The sequence below is a fragment of the Anas platyrhynchos genome, chromosome 6 (genome assembly GCF_047663525.1).
Source record: "Anas platyrhynchos isolate ZD024472 breed Pekin duck chromosome 6, IASCAAS_PekinDuck_T2T, whole genome shotgun sequence".
In the NCBI taxonomy this organism is placed as follows: domain Eukaryota; kingdom Metazoa; phylum Chordata; class Aves; order Anseriformes; family Anatidae; genus Anas; species Anas platyrhynchos.
The window spans coordinates 14341848-14367001 of record NC_092592.1 but is presented as its reverse complement, the minus strand read 5'-3'; the positions used below and the strand labels follow the sequence as shown (position 1 = coordinate 14367001).

Below are 25154 nucleotides of genomic sequence, written 5' to 3'. Positions count from 1 at the left end.
AAAACCTGCAGCTGTAGCAAAAATGTGACTTGCCCCACCATCTCTTTAAAGGCCAGGACCAAGGGTAAGCGGTTTATGGCCTTCATGCAATAAGGAAGCACGAATGTGAATAAAATCTCTTCTGGATTTCACTGTCATGGTATCCTATTCGTTTTCATTTTTCCTGACACCAGCAAGTGCAGAGCTCGGTAGCTTTTGCTCAATCACCACCTTAGTTTCTCAGGAGAGTTGCTCAGCTAGAGAGGGGCTGCTGATTGAAATGCATATTTCTGAATACCCAAAGAAAATGTATTTGGAAGTCAGACACCAGTAGAGATGCAAACTCCAACTGCTAAGACTTGACACTGCCACAGAACTGCATGTTTTGGAGCCTGCTGCTTTTTTTTTTTTTTTTTTTTTCCCTGACGTAGCCTGCTGTATACACAAGGTTAAGATAAAGCAAAATATATGTGTATATATAAATTGTCAAAACATAAAAGAGAAAACATAGTAATGCACATTTGTAAACACATTATTGGCAGCTGGTAAGAACATTATTCAGAAGGTCCAATTCGTCTTTTTTCTCAAACACCCAGCTGGTAGCTACCATGTCAGGACTAGGAATGCACCAATATGTCCTGCAAGAACTTTTCTTATCTGCAAGGGATACAGCTGCCTGTGTTTAAGCTCAGATCAAGTATGGTGCAGCTGTGTGACCTCAGATCTGACTGCTCTGGAAAGAAACAGCTGTGAGTAGCATTTTGGAATTCCTTTCTGCTGTGGCATGAGAGTTGCATTTTACCTCAGTCTTTTCACCTTAGCTCTTGCCTGACACAAGCTGCAGGCTTGCTTGTGCGTGCTCTAGCACCTTGCCTTGCCTGCTTCACTTCAGACTGGCCTTATAGTCTGATTGGTCAGACAATCAGGCTGTTGGCTGGCCATGGTCACTGTCACAAAATCTGCACTGCCCTTCTTATTCAGGTACTGTGCAACTTTGCCTTGTGTTAGTGAAGATGCTGATGCTTCTTTATACTGTGGATTCTTAGCCAAGGACACCGTCAAACATCTTAATTTTAATGAATATCCTGCAATGCCAGTTTTCAGATGAAAATGAGGTTGTAGAAATTTCTTAGATTTTATTTGTTCCTTTTTTTCCTTAAAAAGTGACATCTAATCTTATCCTCTTTCATTTCATCTTTGATTTTTCTTACCTCAGTCAGGAAGGGATTTCAAGTCCTCCTGCAACCTTCCTCCTGTTTTGGAAATTGAGGCCCATTTTCTGAATGGACAGGTGCGGTTATTATCTTTCCATGCAGTGAATGGATCAAGTAAAGTTGGATTAAACTCTGTGCATGTTAAATCCTTGTGATGAAGAACTTTCTTTCTTGTAGAAGTAAATCCCAACTTTTGGAAACTCTGAGCCTTACATTTCCTATGTACATGTACTTTATTGGATGTGCTGTGTGTGATAATGTAAATGAGATTATATGCAGTACAGCAATAAGTCTTACTAGATAGACATATTTCTGAAGGAGGAGGATGAGCCTGGGAGTATCTGCTTCAAATATTTTATAAAGTAAACTATAACAGCATAATTTCAAAAGTATGGATCATATTATCAGTTGTTTAGCTTCTAGGTAAATAACCTCCTGAAAGAATGCTTGTTTGATTTTCCTAGAGCCAATAATTAAGTGTCTATGTTACATTCTGTCTGTAGTCATTGCTATTATGACACTAGCATATATCCTAAATAAAGAGCCTGCTAATTTCAAAGCTATTAACCATGTGGGATTTTCCATCAAAGAAGATAGAAGATAAAACTGTGATTAAAAATAGGAAATAAGTAAGAGTGAAACACTAAAACACTGCAGGAATTTTATCCAAAAAAAAAAAGGGTGGGGGTATGGGATACTGATGTGTTGCAAAAAGCTGGTAGATTTTAGTTTTTGCTTTGTGTTTGGGTTTTCTTGCACACTGAATTAAGTTCTAAAGTGAAGAATAAGTGTTCCCTGATAGGGTTGATCATTAAAAAGAAATAAAGAAATTTATTAGGATTTTGTTGTTGAAATATCCTCTTAGTATATAGTCCTATTTTTCTATTGTGCATACAGGCTTACATACTTTTTTCCCTTGTGGCATAGAGAGATTCATTCATGTAGAATGTGGGGAGAGTTTTTTAATGATTGCAGTCATAACCAGAAGATGCCAAAATTACCTTTAGAGGCACTGGGTGTTTATTATTCCTGCATGTCAGACAATGAACATCTTGGCAGGTTTGACCTGTACCTTTTAGCTGAGCTGAGGGAACAAGAAGAAATCTTCCGAACCCCTTTCTTCCACCATTCGACATTCCATGTCCTTCAGGACACAGGAAAGGAGGAGGAAAAAAAAAAAAAAAAAAAGTGCATAATATATCATACTGTGTAAATATAGGCTATGCATGGAAGTTGAGGATTCCAGCAAAACAGTTAAATGTCAGCCTGATGTGTGTTTTTCTTTCCGCAAGGATTTGCTCCCAGACTTTGGCTCTCTATTAGTCCATGTCTCTATTGCAACTTCTTTAGCTTACAAAGTAAAGCATGTAGTTAAGTTCTTGCAGAATTGTATCTTGAATATGAAATGGTGAGGAATATTTATTAGGATTTTTAGAATTATATTCTGAAGACAAGGTGTAATATTTTTTTCTCTCATTGTATTTGTACTCGTGAATCCCCCAAACCCTTCTGTTCTTACTTGTAGTGTTTCATCTCCAGAAACAACTTTTGCTTGCATGACTTACTATTAGTAAAAAAGTACATTTTAAAATCACAAACTGGGGCTTTTATGTCAGAGAACATATATTATAAATGGAATATGCCAAGCTTTCTAAAATGTCTCAACAAGACCCTCGTTCATAGGCAATCAACCATCTTGCAGTGAGGGAACTCCTTGCAACTAGAACCGCACATACAGAAGTAATTATATAACTTTCCTTATCGGTATCAGACTAAATGCCCTACGATACTCTACCGAGCTAGTCAATCTAGTCGTGGCCTGAATTTTCTAATCATGAGGTCTCAGCAAGAGCTGTGGCTGGGGGAGGAAGAAAAAGGAGGGGGGGAGGGGGGGATGGAGGAGAGAGAGACAATAAAAAGGAACAAAATGAGAACAACAAAAGGAAAGAAAAGAAGTTTTAACAGATTTGAAGGCTTCCAGCCCTTCTTCTTTAATCTGCTACTTGCCTCTTTTTGCTATGACTACTGAAATATTGAAAACCCCAGTGGTTTCTCTAGATTTCTCTTCTGTTTCTGCAAATGACATCCAGTCAGTATATTGTGATAAAGGAAGAACAGAAGTAGAACATGAAAATTGCAGTGTAATGTTCACACTTATTTCACAGATTAAACATTAAAATTGAAAAAAAAAATAAAAAATAAAAATAAAAAATAAAATCAAATTAGAGAAACAAAGCTACCAAAGAAATCATAATTTGATTTTTAGGCATGAACACTGAGTTACATGCTTTCTTTAGAATGCCTTGGGATTTAAACATATTGCATGTTTACTTTCACTACATATAGTTGTGACTATATGTAAGAAAATCTTTTTTTTTTTTTTAACGGTGTAAACAAAGCTGAAGAATTTGTTCAATACCTTGCAAAACCCACAGTCTACTAGCAGAGATAAATATTTCCCCATCAAAGTAATAATCCTCTGAAATTATTCACTGAAATCTTCTAAAAAGTTAATGATTTTAAAGGTTTATATATATATTATTAATGTGTAGATAGTGTATCAAGGATTCATGTTCTTACATGAGATTGTTTAGAAGTAAATGAGAAGTCAGAATCTTTTATTTTATATTGTGTTTGATTGTAGTCATTTTAGTCTTTGTCTCTTTGTTCTTTCATGGATGTCAATGGATGTGGGAGCAGGTCCACAGAGAGAGATTTCTTTTGTACTAATGGAACTTGTCCTACCCTTTTGAATCCTGAAATACAGGATATAGTGACCAGTGGGAAGTCTCAGCTAAAGTAGAACAGAATAGTGTAACTGAAATCTGATGCTGAGTAACCTGAATTTGTTTATTTTTCAATTTAAAGTGGACCTTTCAATTTACATAGGCTTATGTAGGCCTATGAAGAAGGCTCTGAAGTACATGAGCTTATTCTTAACCGTTGTCTCATTTCTCTGACAAAATTACAAGCCCTGTAGAAGTTCAGCAATTATACAATCAGTACATCAGTCTGAAGGTTTAAGAAATAAATAAACAAGAGTAAGTTTGTTTAGCTAAGAAGGATAAATTATTCTTGAAGCAGAAAGCAGATGGGCACTTGATTAAGTTTAACAAAATATATTATTCCCATGGACTTCAACAAACTGCAGCATATTAGGCTTTGGCTAAATGGGTTGTTAGGTGTCCAAAATCTGGCAGAGGCAACTTATGAAGGTTGTTCACATTGTTAGAGAATGACATGGCAAAATGTCAACAGGTGAAATATTGGATGGACCCACTAAAAATAAACAAAGAAACAGGACCTACATTTTTTTTCCATTTGCTTAAAAAAAAAAAATAAAAATAAAGGCAAGCAGGTGAGAGAAGAGAGAGAGGTGCATAAATTAGAGAACTTGATTTGTGTCCCTGAGTAAAACTTTATTTAGACAATGCTTGTTTTAACCATTTTCCATCTGTAGCGTAGTGGATGTTATCTTCCAGAAAATATAAAGATCTTAAGTGTGTCAGGGAAGAACTCTCAATGTTTTGGGCTACATTTTTAGAAAATTCCAAGGACAAAGGATTTATTGGTTGGTTTTGTTAAATGGACAATTGAGATTGTAGAGGGAAATGTAAAATAAATACTTTTCAATATTTATTGATAAATCCTAGACATTGAACTAAAGCTAAGAAGGAAGCAATTTGGTATGGGTATTAGAGACAGTAATCAAAGGATAAGGCAAAGGTATTTTTTCTACCAAAGGCAGTGCATGATTGTCTTAACCATGCTTAAGTGTCCATACACTAGAAATATAGTATCACTAAGGATATGATTAGCAATATAATCAATGGTTTAGTAAGTATTTGAAAGAAGTTATAATAATATGGTAATAGAAATTATATTCAAATTTCTCTCTGATTGGGGATATTTATTCACTTCATTCAGGTCAAATATTATGAAGCAAATAGGATCAACAATACCATTCTTGTGAACTCTCATAGCGTGATATACCCATCAGCGACTAGAGACAGAGTAAATCTTTGCTTTCCAAAACAGTTTATTTATGCATAAACTCCTGAATGATTCTGTAACTAAACAGTGAAAGACAGCCTAAATACATAAAATGCCAATAAGATCTGAATGATGTCTTCACCTTCTGGATAATATCTCCAGTAATTGTCACTGGAAAGTAATATTTTATTGAGAAGCTTCTATGAAGTCTAATAAAACCTGCATAAAATTTTAAGCTGTAACAATTTCAATTTCCCTTCTCTGGCAGATTGATGAAGAGAATTTTTCATCCTTTCATAGGTAGCTTCCTTAAATTCTTCCTGAAAATATGTATAAAAATCTTTTTTTTTTTTTTTTTTTTTAAATCACATACCCTTATTGACATACAAAAATAGTAGAAAGTATAGGTGAAAATAATTTCTCATGCAGCCTCAATCACTTCATTCTTGAGAGCGGAAGTTGTGATCAAATTGTAATGAGAGGAGTTGCTGTGTCTAGGATTCCATATGCAGTGAATCTAATATCTGATCTACTCGGTGCCATCTCATTATTATTATTGTTTATCATTATTATTATCATTAAGTTATACTGGTATACAAGGGGTATACTAATCTGTGAAAATTGTCCTCTGTTCCCTCTACAATGATCTTAACTTAATTGAATACGTTTTGTTGGCTGCTTGCTAATAGTTCATTCTGTATAATACTCAAATACAGAAAATATATATTCAGAAAATATATGCTATTGTATATGGTGTGAAATAATTTGCTTTAGTTTTCCTTGTGGTAACTCAGACTAGAACTGCACATCTAGACTCAGTTTTTTAGGAGAAAACATAATATTGTAAGCCCATAGGAGAAGGCTGACCATTGCCTTAGCTGGGATTTTTTTACACTGAATTCGGTGAGGGTAGTATCAGGGTCTTTTCCAGTAGTTTCATGATCTTACTGAAAGTCTGTCAGATCCTGGGAGCCATCGATTATGATGCTGATCACTTTCAAACAAGCTGAGATAAAAAGATGTTTTGAAACCAAAACATTATAGCTATAGCCAGTGTGATGAACTATCCCAAGAAACCATGGAATATAATTGCACTGTAAGGGTAACTTGAACAAGTTTCAAAGCACGTGTAAAATAAGACAACACTTAGAAAGATTAGATCTCTCCCTATGGCTCAGCCATCACACCTCAACATCCCTTAAGTTTAAACATATCATTATGTCAATGCATAAATAATCTACTATCTGACCAGACATGATGTCCTGTTTGTTCACTTAAGCTTATCTGGTTTTAGACAGAGGAATGAATGTTGCTCTTGTACATAACAAAAGTAAATTTAAAAAACACTTTAAGTACTCTTTTTTGAAAAGTTACATAAAGTACAAGTGTAATAAATATCTTTTTTTTTTCTTTTTTTTTTTTTTTTTTTTTATATACTGTTGCACAGTGCTGGAGTACTTACTAGTTTAGTGTCCTGAACTCTCGTTGTCATAGTGTCCTTAATTCTGTCCAATTTGATAAGTCTGTACACCTGCAAAAAAAAAAAAAGTGTGTATATATATATATATATATATATATATATATATATACATTAACAAAATCCGGTTTTTAATGCCAGTAAGATGAATATTGGTTCAGGCCTAACCCATAGCTTTACCAAAAGTAAGCCATAGCTTTACCAAAAGTAAGCCATAGCTTTACCAAAAGTAACATTAACAAACACAGAACTGGGATATATTCTTTTAACAAAACAAGCCAGCAGGTTATTTGGAATTTGTTTTGACAAGCATCAAAATTTCATTCTGATTTATCTAACGACCTTTAAGATTTAGGGTTATAGAACTTACTGTGATTTGATATGTGTTTTGTCTAGAAATGTTTCATGACCCATTTTCAACTAAGTAGTCAAAGTAGTACACTTTAAGATCTTGTTTTTTGTTGTTGCTATCGTCTCCCCCCACACCTCCACCCCCCCCCCCCCAATAGCAAGTACACAATAAATGCACAGTTAAGTTTTAATGTAAGTTTTGAGGTAAGCAATCCTTACTGATAAAAATTATGGAAAAAAAAAAAAAAAAGCTGAAGGTTTAAAAATGCTTTCAGTAGTATGTGGAACACTGCAGAATACACTCTCTCACAGGATCAACATATCAACATTCAGAACTGTACAGCCTGTCCACTTCACCTAGAAGATGAGGCAGATTAAAAGGAGCAGAAATAAAGGGACCCTCTTCACACAGAGCCATGGCTGACCATTGCAGGCCAAATTCTGTCTTGGAGGAAAGGGAGTAGCTACTGATTGTTTTAGACAGCTGTAAACCATTCCAACTGTGAACAATTTTCACAGAATTTTCAGGGAAAGCTTATTCAAAGTACAATACTAAGGGTGTAAATTCAGTGTCTTCAGAGCTTATTCTGAAGTCCTCAAATTTATCTTGCTGCTTCCTGTTCTTCACCTTAAAATGTCCTCCAAGCAAATACTTAAACCCTCATCACTCTCCCTACCCATGTTCACATACGAATTATTTTCTCCTGTGGCTGAGTATGATCATGAATAGTTTAAGTGAAGTTAATTACATTCTTTTGTCTGGGTATAATTTGCATATATAGTACCAGAACTATAGAAGAAACTGGGTGATACGCACCTTTCTTACTGTCTCTCTTCAGTGGGAGGTAGGAAGGTATGAATAGGGCAGAGACTTTTCCCACAATTTGTAATAAGCAGTCTCAGGAAACAAATGTCGTTTAAAAAAAGTATTATTTCTACAACTATGTAATTGCTGTTACTGGATTCTTCTTTAATTTTTCAACAATTAATTTGCTTTATTGCAAAAGCTTAAGAAAAAAAACACCTCTCAATGCAGAAATGACCAGGCTCCATTCAACTGCTTTTAAGTCATGTTCATCAAATCATCATCTTTATTGTCATTCTTCCAGGAATATAATAAATATTTTTTCTTCTAGTAGAGTTTAATTTGTCAGCCTAGCATTATTACAACATTTTGTAGATCAATAGCAGGAAATTAATTGTACTGGTATGGTATAGTAAAGTTCAAAAATCTTCTTGCCTTCAGAGGCTTCTTAAGTAATTAATTTATTTTTGTTATAATCACAGTTTAGAGAACTTGCCTGAAGTAGCAGATAAGGGAAAATGCAAAATTACTGTACTATTAGTTTGTGATAAATATTTGTCAAAGGCAAAGCTAGTTAGGTCAAAAAGCACACTAAAATCTTGATGTTTGCCAAGGTGTTTTCTTCGCAGTGATGAATGAAATGCTATGATTCATGCCATAATCCATAGTGTAAATGAGGAAATTGTACTTCTGGCCTATTAGCAGCAATAATCCCAATGTTTAGAATTATTAGACACTGAGTTGTGCTACAGACATTGTAGGCACATCACCAATACAAAGCACTTGCTGCATAGAAGCTTACAGTGAAACAGCAGTAATAAAGGGATACAGCAAAAAGACAGATTGGCAGTGAGCACCACCAGGCGCTACAGCAAGCAGATCTTTCACAATTAAGTGCCAAGTTCCCAGCGCTCTGCTGGCCCATACAGCAAACTCAGTATTAACGTCAGTTATGAAGAAAACAACTTAATCTTTGAAACTTTCTTTGATGCCCCAAGGCTGGTGCTTCACTATTCTGTCACTTTTCAAATCGGTCCAAGTTTTCAAAACCAAGCTGAACTAAATGCCTCCACTACATTTTGCTGTCAGTCTTGTTATTTTTAAAATGTTCATTTGGTTCTCTGGGCTTATTTCCCATTCTTTCTGTCCTCTACATTTTGTCAAATTTCTAATTACTGCATATGTCTCCCCTGCACACAAGTTAGATATGAAAATGTTCCTAAATTTCTTTCAGTATTAAGAAATGGGTTACAAAATTCACATTGCTTTGTATGTCTTTCTGACCTTTTATAAAGTAAGTTTCTTCTACATAAGCTTTGAAGATCCTAGCAAAAGTAGCTCTGTGGAAAGTCATTGAAATGAAGTGGAAACATCTTCATTCCATTCTAGTATGTTACTGTTGCCAGGTGTGTTTTTTTTGTTTTGTTTTGTTTTTTGTTTTTTTCTGTGTTTTTTTTTTTTTTTTTAATATTATTTTGTTTTTATTATTATTTTATTTATTTATTAATTTTCCTCTTCTGGAACCAAGTAGAGGAAAGACTTGGCAAAACAGAATCACAGTTCCTCATTTATATCAGTCCTTAGTTAACTGTTTCCCTTCCTTTTAGTGCTTGAACAAGTTAATCTATCTTCCAGAGAAATTATTTGCAACTCCATCAGGCAGTCCTAAATACCTGTAGATAGCTTCAGGCTTTGGTTTTCTGTTTGTTCATTTCCCTCCAGAAATGGAAAATTACTGGTGTATACAAGTGCTGCTCAGTTTAGTCCACTTTTTCAGAACATAAACCAGCAGCTTTTGTTTTAAGAAAGGCCTGAAGGCTTACCATAAACTAAAATAACTCTCTGCAGTAATTCAAAGATTTTTCATTTTTTTGGTTGAAATTAAGAGGGAGAAGAAAAAAAAAAAAGCCTACTATATCCCTTCCTTTTGTTCCCTACCCATTATCCAGACAGAGCAGAGGGAAGATGCAAGGTTCCCAAGGGCATCAGACATGCCTGGTTTCTCTGAAATCATTTCTCTGGTCATGGTGGCTTTGGTGCCAGATTCTCACCATGAAATGTAGCAATGAGAATTCATTATCTGCAGGCACAGTCAAGAAAGCTTTTTCTAAGTGGTTTCGTCACATTTTAGGTGTAATGCTTTGATTAATGTTGAGACAGGCTACGTTTGTGGTACTGTGCTGGGACTGGCACATTCTGTCTGATTCCTGGCTGGAAAACTGCGATGATAGCCAAAAGTGAAAAAGTGATGTTTGCCACTGTGTGGATATTTTATACTTAGGTTAGTATTAATTTTTCACCATTCTGCTTTCCTGCTAAGGATGCACAATATTTGCCTGTTTTTGACAGGTCATCTTCTTCCTGAATAGACTTTTAAAATGAACTAGATTGTGCAGTATATAAGAGTAGAGAGATAAGATTGTTAGCTAATTGCTGGACCTGTGTTTCAGTGCTAGTGAAATTTCCACATTTTGTGTGCGATTAATTCAACATCTGAGGGAGATATTCTCTTTCACCAGGTAGTTTTGAGCTTTCTGTTGTGTTAATTGAAATCGTCTGACTCCAAAGTACTTGCCTTTTGCAGTTAAAACAGATAAACTAGAACACTACATTGCTTATTCCACAAGCTTTATTGAACTGTCTTATCTTTTGTGTATTTCCATTTTCAGTGTCACTAGGGCCTTTCATAGTTAGAACAACAACATAAGTCTGGATATTCATCAACATGTACTCGAATTATACAGCAAGGAATGATTCATCTTTCCTGGAGATTTACAGAAGACAGTTAACATGTTGTGAATCAGCCCAAATCAGGTCATTGTTCAAAAAACAAACAAACAAACAGAACCTACAAAAAAACTAGAGGTAAAACATTGTCTTAAATTCATGCTTTAAACCTAGCTGTGTCTTGCTACTTCATCAAAAAACAGAGACAGATGTGTATTTAAACTCTTGTTAGCTATTTCTTGAGGTTTCTCTATGTTTTCCCTTCAATTTTCTAGCAATTGGATTCGCTCTTATTCTGCTCTATTAAGTAAACTTTCATGCAGCTCAAATTATCTGTGAAGTCAGAAGTACAGATTTGTAGCTGTGTGGAAAAAACAGAACCCTGCTAGTTAACCATGTTTGTTTCTTTTTGGCTTTCTCAAGTTTTACCTGATGCATTTATTCCAAAGTTCCCATACAGTGACTTTCTGTCATATCCAGAAACTGGGAAATATGTTATCCTTTGTTTCTTTCCAGCAAGTTTCAATGTTGCTTTACTTTGGAGATTAAGTCATATTGTTGTCCTGATTTTTGATTTTTATTTTTTATTTTTTGTACCAACAAAGAAGCTGACTCTTAAGGATATTATGATTACTGTAACACTGTAGCTTTTCTATGGTTTTAACTAAATCTTGAATCTTAACCAGAAACTTCTCTTCCTGTGACCATGCTATCCTGCTGCTTCTCACAACTAAAAATCCAGTATGAGCATTTTATTAGGGTTCATTTACCCTAGTTACAGTAATAATGGGACAACTGAAGTCTGATTATAGTTGTTTTTTCAGCCCTCATAGCCTTTATGATTTCTCCTAGAATGTAGTATTTACTGTCCTTTTGGTTGAGAAAGGAGAGATAAACTTCCAAAACTATATATTTTCTTGAACTGGAATTTTAATCCATCAGAATTCTGTGTTATATATATACAGTTAATTAATCAGATCTGAAGCATTCATGTAATACTCTTTCACCAGCATGTCATTACCATTCCTGTACCGTGCTATTAGTCACATTAGCATTTCTAATTTTTTTTACAAGGTCTATTTCTAAATGTTCAGTCAAAATGAAATCTGCTTACAAAATAAAAAAAATATACATGTGCACACACACACACAGAGCAGATTAAATTATTGTCCACAAGGTATTTGAGTGATGAATCTATCAGTTTTATGGATTTATCTCAAGTATTTACTAACAAGTTTTTAAACCTTGCACAATTTTCAGTCTTCATTCTACAGTCTGAGCCTAATCTGAGAATGTTTCCTGGTTTGATTTGTAGGAGTTAACATATAGGAACAGTATGGCCTATGGTTTTCCCTTAAAAGGTTATTGGAAATGAACACATCAAAGAATCCCAAGTTCTGAAGAATAAAATTATGTTTATTTGCACTCAGATATGCTTATTGGGCTAAGGAAATTGCAGAATTTAACATTTTGGCAGCAGCCAACTTGAAAAATATGGCACCTGCTGTTGTGATTTCTATGTGGCCATTCTTGTTTTATCTCTGTGACAGAAAGAGTAATCTCACAACATTAATATGTGTACAGGAAACTATGAATTTGTTTAAAATAAAGCTGCAAGAACATGAAAAGACTACTTGGCAAGGAAAGTTTCTTTCCTTTTAGAAACCAACGCAAACAAACATTCTCTGAGCCTATTATTTCCAGCCAAACCAAGCTGATAAATCGTGGCTTCTGTGTTACATGGCTAGAGGGACATTTCAAGGTGGACTCCCCAGACAGCAGCTTGCTACTGCTTGGTTTTAAACTTCTCAGGTCATGAATATACTAAAACTTTGCTGCAACCTGAGCATTACAAACTCTGTATTCTCTGTTAGAATGTAATTTGAGTAAAGCAGAAGCTTCCTGAATACATGGCAGAAGCACCTGTTAGCCAGGTGTGAAGTGTTGACCCTCTCATGACAGCAGAGCAGGCAATGCTGGCCAAGCATGATGCTAACAGGAGACAGAAGTCAGAACCCTTGTTTGAAAACAGGCACAACTCAGTTGTAGCCTGCACTAATATTACATGAGGGTGTGGAGTGGCAAGTTGCAGGCTTGGAAAAGGTTGTGCTGAGATTGGCACTGGTATAGCTCATTTTTAGGTGAATTCTTGTGGCTTTACAGTTTTGAGAACTGGTGTTCAGGAGTGATTTCCAGCTTTTTCCTCCATACGTTTGTCCTTTAACTGTTGAATCTTCCAAAACTAGACAGCACTACAGATGTCAACAGGGGACATTCCTTTTTTGTGTTTCTGAACAGGACAAGATTCAGATAAAGAATCATTTAATCCCATATTACTTACAAGAGAAGTGCTCTGAAGCACTGTATGATATCTCATTAGGTCGGAATAATTTATAGGCTGTGGGAGAAACCATTTTTCCTAAGTAAAAAGATAAGGGGATCGAGTGGCTGAATGTTTATTTTAAATCAAAAGTTTTACCAGAAACTGATCCTTTCTGGTTAGCCTTCTGGCTAACAACAGGAACAAGGGAGAAAAAAAAAAAAAAAAAAAAGAACAGTTACAGTTGAGTATTTCAGATCTAGACCATATTGTAGAAGGTCAACTTTGATTTTGAATTAAATTGCTATTTATCAAGAATTTGTATCAAAAAGTAGAATTAGAATTTAGGTTTTGCATATTTGCTTTTCATGGGGTGATTTTGGGATATCAGTGTACTTGATAGAATTTGCATCTTTTTTTTTTTTTCTATGCTTCTCCTTGGCCAGAGCTGTTATGCAATCAGGGTAGACTATCTGACTCAGCAGAAGTTATATATTGTTAGAGTACAGAAGTACTCTACAGAAGTGCTACAGCAACCCACTTTAGGATGCAATAATGATGATTTCCTTGATTTCCTTAATGTATTAGACAGTAAATTGCAATACATCCTAACTAGAAAAACCATTCATATTACATGGACATTCAAAAACTCAACAAATGTCCCACAGTTAGTCATTTCTTTTAATTAGTCAGACCTCCCAGTTTCCCAAGAGATGAAAAAAAATAAAATAAAAATGTCTTTTTTTCACCCTGTTCACCATCCCCACTCCACGCATGGTTCTAGTGAATCAGAAAAAGAAAATCATACAGCCATTCTGTTTATCTGATTGTAGTAAGTAATCCCTTTGTTAATTACTGTTTTCATTTCTATCACTAGGAGCTGTTCTGTTACTGTTTTCTTCCTTAAATAATAGCTTTTGATGAACTGAATTGAAAACCTGAATAGGAAAACATGGACTTGAAATGCTCAAAATGCAGATTACATTTTGTTCAGTCCTCCTCTCAGTCTCTCACTGGGCTTCAATTCATAACATAAATGAAGTTCTAAGCCATTATAGATGTAGATACTAATCACCTTGAGATTTGGGCTGGAATCTGATGACATCTTTTGTGTATATGTACCGTTATTTCCAGGCTTCTTGTTCAACAATAATTTTATAAGAGAAATAGTATTTTTTTTTTCTAGCTGCCTAAAATAAAGTACTTATTGTATTATCTAGAACTATATTCAACACATATCTGTACAGCACAAATGTTATTTTTTTCCCCGATAAAAAACATATGCTAGTGTGCCTGAGTATGCTATTACTTTAGAATGTGTATTGCATATCTGGGAAGGTATTTCTCTGGATTCCTTTTTGTTTACCACAACTGGAAGCAGTCAAAGGCTACCAATCTATAGCATTGAAATTATCCTATTTCAGCAAAGGTATTGTTCCTCTTTTTTAAAAGTTGTTATAATGCATCCTACAATGTGACTCATATATATACTAACGGTTTAAAGTAGTGATTTTGTCAGATATTATCAATAAGGAAAAACTAATAATCTGACTTTTTAAAAATCTTTGTAGTGTCTAATTTCCTTAAACTAGAAAATCATAGTTATAATTCTTTATAAGAAATTGTGTCATCCCAGGGTAATTGAATAAGGGCAATTGAATAAGGGAAGCTCCTGTCATATATTGTTACTATGAATTTGCACTATGTATTTACTATGTATTTGCACTAGTTGCAAGTAGTTTCAAAAGTTTGGGAATCACCATCAAATTATTTTTAGCCTTGACTTTCTTTGTTGTTGTTTTGTGTCTGGGTAAGATTTTTTATGTCAAAATAAATCTAACATGCACAAGATATAGCTGAAATACAAGAGTAATAAAACTAAGGTGATAATACATAGTTTATATGTTGTCTTACTTTTTTTTTTTAAAGGAAACAAATTGACATGAGTAATACTGCAAGATGTAAATGGACTCTGTTTCTTTAGATATTTACAATCATGTTTTCAAGTTCCAACCCTTTTCATCGGTATTTTAGAAACTTTACGTCTTTAGTGCACTGTTCTCTACACAGACCATTTTTGTTTTATCTTATTAAGACAATTTCTGTTCATTCTAGTGGACTCCCATCCACTAGAATGGGAACAAGTCCTCTCCCCTCCTCTCCCCCCCCCCCCTTTTTTTTTAGTGCTAATAATGGTTGTAATTCTTGTAACTGTAATGACAATTTGGTTTAATGTTGTGACTTTTAAGATTTTGCATCTCTGAGGTACTGTGTGACTTTTGAGCATTCTGATGTTTCTCTTCACTGCAGCAGGAGATGACGATTCTAACACAAATGTGTTGTGTTTATTTCCACTGTAATTCATGTTTACTTTTCAGTATTAAAACAGGCTGTTCTAGGCAAGGAAAATTTCATTTTTGAAAAGAGAAGGAGCACATCACCTCTCTGCTAACGCAATTACCATTTCTGACAGTTTTATTTCCATATTAGTGCATCTTACTCCAGTGAGATGTCTCTTCTCCAGAGGAGAACACTTTATGATGTTCTAAGCATCTTAGCTGGCATAAAAATGGTACAGCAGGGCTAAAATTGTTGCTCAAAATGCTACAAAAGACTGCAGTTCACAGTAGGACACTGCATAAATGAACTGTTATTTACATGTAATAATTTTCTTGGCTCTGACTTCAAGTTTTGTAACAGAAAAAACATCCATGATACCTATTCCAAAGTGGATGTTAGTCTCTAATCTCTAATCTGAATTTGTACTATGAAAACTGCAGATTTTTTTTTTGTCTGCGCTAAGTGTTAATTTCTGGAAGCAGCATTGAAAAAAGAGCTTCCCAAGAAATCTTGTAAGCTAGCTTTCCTTTTTTAATTAAAATAACCAGCAAATGAGCTTTTTATTCTTCATGTATAAGCAGCCTAATTGCAGAACTACTGCAGCAGTTGCACTAGGCAAGGTAAAGTAAGGCCACAGAGGTGTCAAATGTTCATGCTACATAAAGAACTAATCTGTAATTGGAAAAATTAAAGAACTGGTTAATACAATCTCATTTTACTATATCAGAACTACATAAAAAAATGTATTTGATATTGATTTTTCTTTTGAAATGTTAGGCATCAAAATATTTCAGACTATTTTATTTCAGGTTTCCCAGACCTGATCAAATGAACTTGGCATGAACTGGCAAGATATTTTCATTGATCCTAATTTTAACTTTTTATCATGCTCCATTTGTGAGCTGTGTGCCCTTCTGTTTGACCTGTGAAGATGTCTGTTGGAAAGGCATGAACAGACATTGCTGTGAGATCAGTTCATCTCTCTCGCGATGGGGAATGGCAGATATAGCTATACCAGAGAACTATAAAGTTTGTTTTAAGGAAAGAATTCATTATTGACCTATTACAAATCATCACATATAGTCTATTCAGAGACATTTTGCAAATTTCTTAGTAAATAAAAGATTTGCAAGAATGATGAATAAAAAGCTGAACTCCTTAATTTACAGAGGATCATATCTCCATGGCTGAGCTTTTTTCCTTTCATTATGTCCCTTTTTGACCTAAAAATGTTTTCAACATTAGACCATTTTCAAATAAGTCAAAAGTCAGAGGGGGGTTTCTTGTTCTGTCTTGTTGAAAGTAGCCTACTATTTTTTTCTCTGAAAGTTATTATTGCCATAGTGTAGATATTTCAGAGGCCATATAATTAAATTTGATTTTTTTTTTTTTTAATTAACTCTTACAACAAATCCTGATTATACCACAGGACTCACTGGACAAGATAATTAAGAAGGTTTTTTTTTGGTTGTCATTCAGCTGGGCATAATTGTTTCTGTCAGGACACAATAGACCTAAGATGATAACTTTTCATTTCAGCTGAAGAAGTTATGACCTCTGGCTAGAACAATACAAAATTAAACAAAACAAAATACATGCTGTAAATGACAGATTCAGTGTACAGAGAGTTGATTCATGACACTACATAAGCATAGAAACAAAATCCTAGACACTGTTATTTTAGAAAAACAAAGATCCAACATTTCTGATGTAAGCTGATTTTGACAGTTATCTGTTAACGGTCATAACTTTTAATGGTGCCTTTTAATGTAAGTATACAGGAAATTTGTGTTTAAAAAAAAAAAAAAAAAAAAAAAGTATTCAACTCTCTTTTGTGCACCATACAAGTTCCCTAGCCAACGAAAGGAGATCTCAGCTGTCAGCCGTCCTTATTCTGAATTATGTAAAGGCAGCAGCACTCAGGCACAGGTCTAAGGTTAAGTGTTTGGTGGATCACGTGACAAAAGAAAATGATGTTACATTCTTTCTCTGGGATTTCTTAATTGCATATCCTCTTCCTGTGATATTCATTTCAATTCTGTGCTATGTAGCAAGGTCTGAATTCCTTGTTTTTTACTATCAAGAACAGTGTTTTCTTCCTCCTGCAAACTCATTCACAGAGTCTATTTTGCAGTATTTACTGAGCAGATAATGAAATATGGAAAATACCAAATTCTTTCTAACAAGAGAATAATGCTCATCCATTTTGTATTTCAGTCATATCACTAAATATCTTTTCCAAAGTAGGTTGTGTCAAAATGTTCTAGAAGTAGTTCAATTAATTACATGTAATTAATGTTAATTACATCTAACAATTAGGAAAGAAAGTATGAATTAGATGTATAGGAAAATGATTAAATTCATAATAAAAGCATTTTGTCATGGAATTATAGAATGCTTGGGGTTGGAAGGGACCTTAAAGGCGATCTAGTTCCAAAACCTCTACCATGGGCTTCCAAAACACTTCCCACTAGACCAGGTTGCTCAAAGTCCCCTCCAGCCTGACCTTGAACGCTGCCAGGGATGGGGTATCCAAAGCTTCTCTGGACAACCTGTTCCTGTGCCTCACCACCCTCAGGGTAAAGAATTTCTTCCTTATACCTAACTTAAATCTACCCTCTTTTAGTTTAAAGCCATTACCCTTTGTCCTTTGAAGTGCACCTTGATGATTTATGCTATTTGTATCCTTATAGTGTTCAAAATGTTCTTTTCCTTTAAGGTTTTTATGACACACCCTGTGGATCTACATTTCACAGAATCAGAGAATTTCTTTCATCTTCTTTTCAAGAGAAAAGCATGTGGACCCTCAACCTTTTAATAAGGTATTAAAACTGTGTATTTATAATATTTGTTTCATTTACTCTGTGTTTTATTCAGGTGAGACAAAATGTGGAGTAGATAGGGACAGTGTTTTGAGTAAAAAAGATTAAGTTTGTTGAGGTTCTGAAGGAATTTATTCCATAGTTCAGACCACCAAAAAATCTTGTACATCTTTACTTCTCTTTTGCAGTAGAGAGTCTCAGCATGATAAAGAAGTAAAGGGCTTCCTCCTGGTGCTTTGCTAAATTTTTGACTTGTCCTGAGACAAAACATAGAGATTCCCAAAAGGAATTAAAAGAGCATTTGAACGTTAATCAAAAGCTGGTATAAAGATTAAAAAAAAAAAAAAAAAAAAAAAAGGAAAAAAAAAAGGAAAAAAAAGTCTGTGTTTAATCTGGCACGTTGCTCAAAAAATTAGCAAAATAAAGTCACTTTGCATAATTTGAAGCTTCCTACTGTTTTGTTGATATAGCTCTACTCCCACCAAAACCAACAAACAAACAACAACAAAAATAACAAACAAACCAAACCAAAACAACAACAACAAAAAAAACTCACGAGTGATAAAGGTTGGGATTTTAGAATAAGGTCTCTTGGCCAGGTGAAGGAGAGAAGACATCACTGAGAAACCGTACAGTGGTTGGTGTCAAATATTTGTTGCACGTTGCAAATGTGGTGATGCATTGAAACCTACAGAGCTGAAGGTACTTCAGTAGCAAACTACATCAGTTCATATTTCATAGAATCATAAAATGGTTTGAGTTGAAAGGGAATGTTTGATTAAATGGAGACATTTCAGGTATATAAGAGTTTTGTCCTCATTTGCTTGCGTTTTTGTTAATGAATGTTGACTTAATACTGGTAGCATGTCTTTCTGCACATGCAATAATCTTCCTCTGCTATTAATTATTTTATGCCAGTTGCTTCTTACAGTCAAGATTAATTAACCACTTTATATGAATCCAGAGAAGTCAGATACATATATGTGTATATATATGTATACTTTCAAATTGTGTTCTAAGTGGCTTAACTGATACAATTCAAAAATCTAGTATTGCAAATGTGTCAGTGTTTAGTCTCAGTAACTGTTTTACTTTTTACGTCATCTTATACTAACTCATAGATCTAGAGGCTCATGCTTTTAAGCAGTGTTGTGCTTTATCAATATTTTGTGTGTTATATGAAATGTCATGGTGATTATGCAGCCTCAGAGAACAGGGTCATGAAGTCTTAATGAATTAGTTATAAATCTATATGAAGATGGCCTCAGCTTGCTCAGTAACAGTAAAGAAATTTACTGTTTTAACCCCCTCTTTTAAGGGGTTGCTTGTGTCATTGGACAAAGTCAGTTATGTCTGTGCTGACACGATGAATTAGAAAAGTGTGACTCTTGCTCATTTCTTGCACATTTCTGCCCTTTTTAATTAAATGTCTAGAAACTCAGTCTGATGTCAAGTGTTAACTTCCTGCAGTGTTGTGTCATCCAGAGAAAACTAGAAACAGCTGTGTCCAAAGGAAAAGACAATATGAAGTGACAACTTATGCTGGCCTGCAGGAGTTTGATCACATTAATTCCCTAATGGAGAAGCTAATGTATGTCACCACTCCACCATGTGTAATCATCTCAGACTGGAGAGAATAGTATTTCCTCCAGCTGAATAAGTTTTGATCAATTCTCAAAATGTTACTGCAACATTCATTTTTATCTGTGACTGGTAAAGAACTTTAATTTAAATATTACCACTTGTTGTTTTCACTTCACAGTTTTAAAGGAATTCAGTGAAGTGAAAGTGTAAATGATATAAATGATAAATAGATAATATTAATTCAAAGAGTATCAGTATTTGTCATGCTTCAAGAACCTGCCACATACCTATGCCTAAGCAGCTGCTCAGCTCTTACCTGAGGCTTTGGGATTAAAGTAGCCAGTGGTCAACCTTACTCAGCAAATTTTTTCTTTCCAACATAGCTAGTGGGTTACTGTGATTAATGCAATGAAAGACTTGCACCTTCTGGTTCCAACTAAACATGCAGCAACTTGAAGTTCATGTACACACTTATATAAGTGTGTACAAACAAAATGGCTGAAAGAATAACAGATATTTTCTGCTTGCAGGACATGGTTATACTATAAGAACTAAAATGCTGAACAAATTATATGAAATTAAATTTTATTAATTGTTTTCATTATTACTAGTCAGTGTGTACCTGTATAGATTTGTGAATGTATAAAGCCAGAATGCCATTTCTGTTACCTGCACAGTTCCAGTTAGACAACTGAAGAAAAGTACTATATCATCAGTTTTCATCTGAATTTATGGTGCTCAAGCAACTGAACATTTATAACACTTAAAAGGCAAAGATCATTAAATGTAGTTATCCAGTGTCTTTGCATGTACCTACGCAAAAAGCTCTTTATGCTTCAGGCACTCACAAAACCACTGCCCGCATTCACCCCTGTGAATAAAAGCATTATATATTGATGGAAGATCTTTGCAAAGGAGTCCTGATTATCTTGTGTAGGGTCTTGCTCATACAGTAAGAGTTCTTCCACAAAATTTGGCCTATTTTCACTTACATGTAGACATTTTAAAAACATATTTTACTTTCAAGCTTTTTATTGCATCATGAATCAAGTCTTTAGGACAATATGAATCCCATTACAAAATGTTGACAGTTTAGAGTAAAAGGGGATGATTTTCCATCTATTGTATTTATCATCTCTTTCAAGGTCACCTTAAAAGAATTATGGTCACAGAATTTCTAGAAGCTTTAAAACTTTGGTCCATTTATTTAAATCTTTTATCAAATTGTTATTGCTTTTTCATTATGCAGGTGGAGATCAGTCCCACAAGAATCATGCAAATCAGGAAAGAATAGTGTAGCCTGTAGTAATCTTCATCTGAATCCTTTTGAACAATTTATAGACTACAAAGTAGTTGATTCTTACAAAACCTCTTGTGGCAAGTTATACTATTTACTTGTCCATAAGTGGTTGTTTTCAAAATCATCCAGCAGCTGGTTCTAATGAAATTGAAATTCACATTGATTTCCACTGTTTTATGCATGTAGACAGGGCTAAGCTGCACCTGGCTTTAGAGAGGACTGAAATAAAAATCGAAGGACGACAAAATGAGAATTACATTTGAGCTGCTTTCTAGTTTCTGTTCTCCTCAGTAACCTGAGGTCTACGGCTAAAACAGGTTTTTAGTACAAAACACTGTTTATGTTTAGTTCACATAGTCTGTAGTCTCTCTTTTTTGTCACAAGAGGAAGAAATCTAACTCTTCAAAGGCTATTTAGATATCTGTTTGGTCCATGTCATTTATATCCATTCTGGGCTTTGTCTGGTGCTATCTCAGACCTTCTATGGGGGTGTATCTCAGCATTTTCAAGCAGTAATTGAAGAAGATCTCCAAGGATCATCTAAGTTATAATTGCCAGTCCTGAGAATGTAGACTTTCTAGCAGGCTTCTTTTTTGTACTAGGCTGACTTGAAATATGAACCTGTAAAGTCATGAAGACCAAGCACCTGAAAATATTTAAATTTTAGTTGTTACACTTCAAAATCATCTGGATAGCCAGTAGGAGACAATACAATGAGAGAAATTTCCCCAGGCCTGGAGTTATGTGAAGAGTGAAAGCAGAAAGTGAATTATACATAAAACACTTCTACATGAATCAAAGAGAGAAAGGGGAAAATGGTGAAAAACAGGGAGTACAGTTTCACCCTTTTCTTCTTTTCTGAACACAGGTGTTCAAGGTTTCCATAGAAACTTGAACATAGTCTGATGGGGGAGGGAGGGCGCATAACACTTCCTCCATTTCTGTTTAAATGCCATAAAAGCAATGGAAAGACTGATATGTGGTTTCTGGTTTGCATGATTAGGCCAGCTATATCTGCAAAGAACAGTCACTAAAACCAATGAATCTATTGAACCTACATGTCACTAGAAAAATTTAAGTTATAAAACAAACCTAAGAGGTATCAGGAGTTAAGATTGAGTTTGTCTTTCATCTCAGTAGGTGACACACTTACATTATATTAGTTAAATGGATTCCTTGTAATGTGTGTGTCTACAATTTTCACTATGTTTATGAAAAATTAATATATTTTCCCTTTAAGGAACATTTCTGTAATTGTTTTGGTCTTTCTGCAATACCTAATGTTAGCTAAAAAATTGTGTGTTTATTAGAGTTCTTCTCTATCCAGTGAATAATACCTAGAAAATTGATAAAAATTAGCTGAAAATAGGCTATGTAAAATGAGATACGTGCCAAATGTGTTGTTCAGAGCTGGTGTATACTTTATTTGTTCTGAGGCAGGCTACACATAGTTGTAGTTAATTCAGATGCTATCAGCCTAAGCAACTAACAGTTACTTTTACATTATCAACTCTTCAAGATATGAAATGTTTGAGAATTAAAGACAGCTGTAGATTAATGTTTTTAATACTTTGTACTTTAATAAAAAAAGTTAGAAATTAAAGGTGTTCATTCTGGATGAACATTTAGCTAAACTGTGATCTGTAGAACTCATGCAGAAAGTGCTTAGTTAAACATTAGCTTCACAACCCTTTCATAGAGATTGGGTTTGGGTGTTTCTACACATGTACAGGAGCAAAATTAACTGTATCACAAGGAAAGGCAGCTATTCCTTCATGTTAGGAAACAGGTAAGTTAAGTTCCATAGAGGGATATGAACTTAATGCTAAGAAGGTGATGACATTCCTATTCTTTGTTGCAAGGACTTCCTACACTTTTTTGCATTAACTGGTCATAGAATGAAGTGCCTTTAAATATATATATATGTATAAATATATATATGTTATATGCTAATATTATATACTAATATTATATATATCTTATATTTATATATCTTATATATATATATATTATATGTATACTTCAGTAAGTAGTGGCAGATGGGATTCCCTATTCTGAAGTGAGAGGCTACAAATGAGGAGCAATATTAGGCAGATAAATAATGTATGTTGTTGGAAGAGGGGTGCAGCATAAAAAGAGCTGCCAGGGCACTTGGCCTGTGCCAAAGCCCTAGGAATTTTGAATGACAGTGCTCTCCTAAAATCCATCATAAGGCTTAAATGCATGCCCACACAAATTTTACTCACAGTGAAACTACTGGATGTCAACTACCACATGCAATTGCTTACTCACCTACTCTTGGACGTATGTGTAATGCACAGTTCTGTTTATGGTTGAGAACAGGCTGGAAGACTTTGGGTTTAGATTTTTATTAGAACTCCAAACTACTGTAATTAAGTTACATTTAATTATAGTAAAATGAAAGTTACTTTTATTGTTGTTGACTTTCCCCCTATTGCTTATCTTTTTGTTTAAAATTCATAAATAAATAAATAAATAATTGCTGGCTGCACTAAAATGGAATAGGTGCAATTATTTCCATCTACATGCTATTGTTTATAAGGAATGGATTGGATTTTCTCTTAGGTAGAAATATACACTTTTCAAATTTTAATTTGTCTACTGAAAGGTAATAGATTACTATAAGCATATTGAATATATGAAATGAAAGTCATCTTGAGATTAAATCCAAAGTGCCAATAACATTCTCATTATTATTTAATATTTATGGGGTATGTATGTCCCATCTTTTACCTCTATTGAGGATTAACTAAAAAAACACCAAAAACATTATTATTTTAGGTTGGCTGATGTAAATCTTGTTCCTGCTTCCCCCCCTCCCCCCCCCTTTCTTTCTTAATATTTATTTGTAAAATCAAATAAGTGATTCAGCATGCCTAGATTTTGCAGTGCATATTCATATACACTGCAAAAAAAAGTAGATTACCCTTTTCTGTCTTTAGATCTAATCAACATCAGTTGGACTATTTCAATGATGGTTTTAGCATGTGTGGTCATAAAAACGGTCTCTTTTACTTCCACGCACTTTGAATCATACTATATTGGTCAGTATCTTGTAGTCTCACTGAAACAATATTTCAGAGTGTTGTTTCCTGAGTAATATTGGCAGAAAATGTCTGGCTCCAGTAGACTGGAGGCTTCAATGTTATATTGAGGATGTTGTTCTCATTGAAATTGTTTTAATTACACCTTTCATGAGAATTAAATGAATAAATATAAATTAAAATAATAATAAAAACAGAAGTAGTGGATAATTGCACTAAACAGGAAGGGAGATGCCAGATGCTAGTCATTCAGCTAACTGAACAACTGGAAATACTTAACATTGTGAGGATGAGGGCAGACAAAGATCAAATATGGTATCACAGAAGATCCGCAAAAATCAGACTAAAAATATCTGTATGATAGCAGTCCTGATACTCGCTAATCTGATAAGAGTTTTTGTTTAATTTGTTAATAGAAAAAGAAAAAAAAAAAAAAGGAAATATGAAAGCATAACAAAAATATAAGAAAAAAGAATAAATGACAATTCACAAAATTTTTACAAGTATCAAGTGAAAAACATTGCAGTCACAGTTGATAAGGAAAAACGTTAACTTAAATGTCTGATACTGAAATTGCCTCTTAAAAGGTATTACCTTTGGTTGACATTCCTAGAACTTGACACTGTCATTGTCTTGGATCATCTTTTGAAGATCTGAAATGCACAGTTAAAATATTCTCTTAATGTGCATCAAGTTTAAATAGACAAAAAAACATACATGTGCACAAGAATTTCTAGATTATATATTTTGTATTTATGCATACTTCAGTATGCTTCCATTAACCAAGAAATTGTCTTCTGTTTAGTTTGTATATTTTATAAAAGAAATAGGCTTATTTTATTTTAAACGTAGCAACTTCAACTCCCTTCTTCATAATGAAATATGGTTTTACATATATATTTATTTGATCTTCATATATCACCATGCACAGAGTAAAAGACCTGAGAGTACAGGTCAAAATCTGTAGACTGGTAGTATTTGCCCATTCCTTGATAGCAGACAAATTCAATGACATGAATACATCATATGATTGGCATGGCAATCTGTTTTAATCATTAGAAGTGTATGATCATTCAATTCCTTGAAAAAGCCACTGAACTTGTTTTGGCTTATTTTGCCAAATTTAAGCCTTGAGTAATTAAATAAACAAATAAATTAATAAAATAAAAAATCCTTT

At 34.2% G+C, this 25154-nt stretch overlaps 1 long non-coding RNA gene across 1 annotated transcript; it reads left to right on the top strand.

The window, feature by feature from the left end:
- Positions 1–768: 768 nt before the first annotated feature.
- LOC106019175 (uncharacterized) lies at positions 769–22320 on the top strand. The gene is made up of 3 exons (XR_001193800.5): positions 769–960; positions 17926–18028; positions 19499–22320. It is a non-coding gene; the product is annotated as an uncharacterized lncRNA (long non-coding RNA).
- The last annotated feature ends 2834 nt before the right edge of the window (positions 22321–25154 follow it).